We start from the raw sequence: 5618 nt of genomic DNA, 5'->3' as shown, positions 1-5618 counted from the left end.
TGTGTGATTAAGTGCAAAAATATAATAGTACACTTGATTACACCAGAGGTGAAAGTTAAAACCCTAGTTAAAGCTGAAATATCATGAGCTTTAGAAATAGCCATGAAAACTTTGAGCTGAAATTGACCTCAATTCCTCCCTTTTGAAAACTAACTTCCATGGTAACAAACAAACTTCCATGGATGCAAGCTTCGAAAGGAAGAAGGCAGCCAAAATTCCTACTCAGCTGAGAAAACTATAAACTATATACAACCATATACAAGACCAAATTGACACAAAACCCCTAAAGATGCTATAGTTATAGGGGTTTTGTAGTGGAAATAAAACAGTATGCTCTTATTTCATTTAAGTTTTGGTAGGTTTTATTTCTCTGTTTATTTTTTATTTTATAATTCATATACATGTCAAATGATATCCCCTTCCATGTCACCCCTCCACAAACCGCCCATCCCATCTATCCTCTCCATACTCCCCTTTACTACTATGAGGTTGATCCTCTACCCACTCACACTCTCCTTCCTCACCACTGTAGCATCCCCCTATTCTTGGGCATCGATCCTACACAGGACCAAGGGACTCCCCTCCCTCAGATAAAGCCATTTTGTGCAAGATATGTATCTAGAGCCATGGGTCACTCCACCCTTTGGCTGGTGGTTTATTCTCTGGGGGCTCTGAGTGGTTCAATTAGTTGATACTGTTCTTCCTTTGAAGTTAAAATTCCCTTCAACTGCTTCAGTCCTTCCATTATCTACACTGTTATAGTTCCTGGATTCAGCCAGATGTGAATACCTGCATTTGTATTGGTCAGGTGCTGGTAGAAGCTCTCATGGAACAGCCATTTGTAGCTACTGTCAGCAAGTGTTTCTTGGAATTAGAACTAGTGAGGGGTTTTGATGTCTGCAAAACAGATGGGATGGGTACCTATGTGAGATGGTCTCTGGATGATATTCCCTTCAGTCTCTGTTCCCTTTTTCGTCATTGTCTTTCCTTTGGACAGAAGGAAAAAACTGTTTTAGTGGAGCCTACAGTTAAGAGACTTTTAATTGCAAAAATACTTTGGATTTTAAAAGAGATGAATATTTTAAAGAGATTGAAATTTTAGGTTTGAAGTTCTGGTCGTAAAGATATTTCATTTACTTGGTGTGTCGGAAATTTGGACCTTGGAGCAGCCTGTTCTCTCAAAACTAGTCAGAAAGTGCTTATCACTGTGAGCCCAATCCTTACTTTTTATTCTGAGAGTGGAGGGAAACTGGTCTTTCTTGTAAGGGTTTTCCAATTAGATATTCTGGTATCAGCAGGGCTTACTTGTCCCCTATTTAGGTTGCTCATCTGTAATAGCAAGGGAAGTGGGGGAGGGGGATCAGTACACTTGTGGCTCAAAAGATGTCTAGAATACACTGAATTCTGCCCCCTTGTGGGTGCCATCCCTGTCACATTTTGAAGAGAAACAGTGCTCCTCTAGGAAGCTCCAGGCAATTGGACTGCATTGCTCTGGATGCTGTCAGACCCAGCCTCAAGGTCTGGACTGACTATCCTTAAGGACAGTCATTATCCTCCAGGCCCCTGTCCCTGCTTCTCTCTCAGTTCTCCACAAAACAAGAGACTTTCTTTATCTTTTGTGCTGAGTGATGTCAGTCCTGCTTCTCATATACTGATTAGATTAGTTGGGCCATAGAAGAATTTCTTTCTTTCAAATGTTTACCAGGAAAACTGTCAGTGAGAATGGCTCAGACATCTAGTCTTAGCGTGGTTCCTATAATTAAGGGCAGGGAATATGAAGATAAGGCAGACTTATCAATATATTTCAAAAGTCTAGCTTTAATTGACATCTCTAATGCTTTGCACAAGAAACAGGAAAGTGTAGGTTGACTTCAAAGAGTAACATATGCGGTCCATGTGAAAATCAGGAGATTTCTATTGAGAAATGTGCTGGACTTTAAAGAATTTCTTCCACCATGTCAGTCCCACTATGTTCCCATCTTAACAAGTACATTGTGAAGGCAGAGGTGGTATAAGAGTGTTCTCATCAGCATCTAGATCTCCAAGGATGCTTGTCCACTCTGTGACTTCAAGATATCTGTGTCACAGTGGTACCTGGTTAGCAATGAAGTCTTTGTAGTACCACAGAGCAGGAAGTAGTGGCTCAAAGCAGGGAGTAGGAAGGATGACCATGGCCATCCTTTCAGGATTTACACTTTAAAGCTGAGACACACTGTAAAAACTCATGTCTTTCTGACATTTAAACAATGGAATGTACAGAGATTATCTTAGTTCCTTGGTGTGATGGTTTTAGACATGACAAGAAATGCTTTATGTTAATCTGATTGTGCTAGTAATCTTATGCCAACTAGTCAAAAACCTATAGTCACTTATGAAGAGGAAACATCAAATAGGATCTGCCTATATTAGATGGGTCTATAGGAATGCTTGTTGGGATTTAACAAAAAATCATTTAAATTTTGTTCATATAATATGGTTTTAACAAATTCTTTCCCTTCTTTACCTCCCTACCATTCAACTCAGAGACACAGTGAAACTTATAGAAGTTATGAACCAAATGAATTTAACAGATACCTATAGAACATCTCACCCTAAAACAAGACTACAAATGATATGCACTCACTGTTAAGTAGTTATTAAATAAAGAACATGGAATACCCATGATACAACTCATTGGTACTATCCATCACCTACACCTCTGATCAGGATTGTCTTTCTGACTCATCTTTGCATAGATTCTTGAACCTTGAAAGGGAGAGCTTGATGAAGAAATCCTCTTTAAGCCCTAACATTCCAAGTATCTCACTCTCTGTGGATTGTCAAGTTGTGGCTATCTTTGTTTATTACCACCTTCTGTAGAAGATTCACCTCCGATGAAGGCTGAGTAATATACATAAACATATGGGTAGAGCAATTAGGATTCATTAGAAGTCATTATACTGATGTGTTCATTTAGCAGAATTAAAAATAGCAAAATTTCAACTAGGGTTTTATGAACTGTCTAGTGTCAGAGGCTTGCCTGAGATTCACTCCCAAATTAACCATTCTTTAGTAGTTTCTTTTTTATACTTTATACCACTGTACTCTATTTCCCTTTCCTTAGAAGAGCTCCTCCTCCTTCATGATCCCATACTAGATAGCACATCTCTCTTACTCTAAATGAAACACACACATGATAAAACTTACAAGCTAATTCCATACATAAGTGAAAGCAGGCATTTTGTGTCTTTCTGGGTCTAGTTTGCCTATTGGACATTTTCCTGATTAACAGTTGATGGGAGAGGATCCAGTATACAGTGAGTGGCGCTATCCCTTCAAAGATGTTGATAAAATAAATAAGAAAGCAAGCTGAGGGTGGGGCTTGAAAGATGACTCAGTGTTTTAGAGCACTGGCTCCTCTTTTAGAAGGCCAGGGTTTGAATCCCAGAACTCAGGGGGCAGCTCATGTGTAGCTCCAGTATCAAAGGACCATGTTCCCTCTAATGGTCTGTGAACCCTGGACAAACAAGGCCCACAGAAATCCACCCAAGCAAAACACTCTAATAATGTATATGTACATTAATGTATATATAATGTTATTAAAATAAAAGTTAAAAGTAGCTTATATATTTTGTAAGAAGAAAAGCTGAGAAAACTGTGCTAAGAAAGCCAGCAAATAAGTAGCCTTTATCCATTTGCCCTTCCTATTATCCGACATGAGTTCCTGCCTTGATTTCTCTCTGTGATGGAGTGCAATGTAGAAGATTAACACAAACTAAGCCTTTTTTCAAAGGGAAGGGAGGAAAGGGTGGATGGGATGGGGATTTGTTGAAGGCAACCTGGGAATTGAGCTATCATATAAAATGTAAATAAATCACAAATTTAATGAAAAAAAATTAGTCCTGTGCAGAAAACCAATGTGCAGAACACATGAAATTGCTTTCCTACAATCTCCTAAACTCACATGTGTGGAGCTTGGGCATGCATGTTTTCCATCTGTACCTGTAGGCCACCGAAATCCTCATCAACCCTGTGGAGTTCAACCCTGACTTTCTGGCACAGATGCTCCTCAAAGTGAAGTAAGTGGGCAGTGCTTGTGCAGACAGCAGACACCTCAGTATTGGCCGAGGTACTAAAGAGCCAGCTGACAGCTATGAACCGGACAAGATGATTTTGAGGAAGATGTACCCACATGTGACTTGAAATTGATGTCCTGGAGGGTGCCCCGCAATGCCCAGAATCTGGGCATCTTTTCCCCATCAGCCGCAGGATCTGCAATATGATGTTGAATGATGAGGAGACAGAGAAGTAACCTTGCTAACCACCACACTGATAGGTGGGAGTGGGTGCGCAGGTGGAGGAATATGCTCATGGAATCAGGGGCACAGGGGATGTGACAGGGGGTTTCTGGGAAAGTGGGAAACTGGGGAAGAGGTCAACATTTGAAATGTAAATTAAAAAAATATACAATTAAAAAAAAAAGACCAACCAAATAATACACAGGGAGGGGCCCATGGCTGCAGCCGCATATGTATGGGAGGATGGCCTAGTTGGACACTAGTGGGAGAATAGAAGCATGGCCCTGGAAGACCCCATGCCACAGTGTAAGGGAATGCCAGGACAGGAAAGCAGGAGTGGTTATATTGGTGAGTAGGGGGAGGTGGGATGGGATAGTGGGTTTTTGAAGGGGAAACCAGGAAAAAAATTGAAATGTAAAAATAGAAAATATTTAAGAAAAGAAAAGAAAAGAAAAGAAAAGAAAAGAGTAAAATAAAACAATGAAATTAAATAAACCACCTTGGGAACAATAAGTTAATACCAGAATAAAAAATCAAAGACGCTGGGTGTGGTGATACAAGCCTTAATCCCTACACTTGGTAGGCAGAGAAAGGCGAATTTATGAGTTCCAGGTTAGCCTGATCTTCAGAATGAGTTCCATGACAGAGCGCTACACAGAGAATACCTGCCTCAAAAAAAAAAAAAAAAAAAAAAAAAAAAACAGAAAAAAAAAGAAAGAAAAGAAAAAAGACAGAAAAAAAGAAAGAAAGAAAGAAAGGAAAGAAGGAAAAAAGGAAAGAAGGAAGGAAGGAAGGAAGGAAGGAAGGAAGAAAGAAAGAAAGAAAGAAAGAAAGAAAGAAAGAAAGAAAGAAAGAAAGAAAGAAAGAAAGAAAGGAAGAAAGGAAGAAAGAGAGCAAAGCACCAAAGCACTCACATGCATGCAGAGTAGCACTGGTTCCAAAGACAGCCCTGTCATAATGATACTATAGCACATGGTTTCACAAGATGGATTCTGATCATGTTCTCAGATAGGGCATTTTACTATACTATCTAGGTTATCCCCACATGGTCACAAGAAACAAAAGGAAGCCAAGATCAGAGTCAGAAGCAGGTCTTATACTGATGCCAAGCCCAGGCTGTGAGGCACACAACGCTTTCTGTTTTCAAGCTTCCAGAGAATGGTTCTCAACCTTCCTAATGCTGTAGTTCCTTCACATATATACTTCCTTAAGCTATGGTGAGCCCCTCAATATAATTTTTTTTTTGCTACTTCATAACTATAATTTCCTACTGTTATAAATCCTAACATAAATATCTGACATAAAGATAGTTTTAGACAACTCCCATGAAAGTATCACAAG

The 5618-nt window shown here is 39.6% G+C and overlaps 1 pseudogene; it reads left to right on the top strand.

Moving 5' to 3' along the window:
• The first annotated feature begins 3909 nt into the window (after nucleotides 1-3909).
• Nucleotides 3910-4291, top strand: LOC147000016 (multifunctional methyltransferase subunit TRM112-like protein pseudogene; annotated as a pseudogene).
• The last annotated feature ends 1327 nt before the right edge of the window (nucleotides 4292-5618 follow it).

This window comes from Mus caroli, unplaced genomic scaffold (assembly GCF_978045245.1).
Source record: "Mus caroli unplaced genomic scaffold, Mus_caroli_1 scaffold_22, whole genome shotgun sequence".
NCBI classification, from domain to species: Eukaryota; Metazoa; Chordata; class Mammalia; order Rodentia; family Muridae; genus Mus; species Mus caroli.
This window is presented reverse-complemented; position numbering and strand designations above follow the sequence as displayed.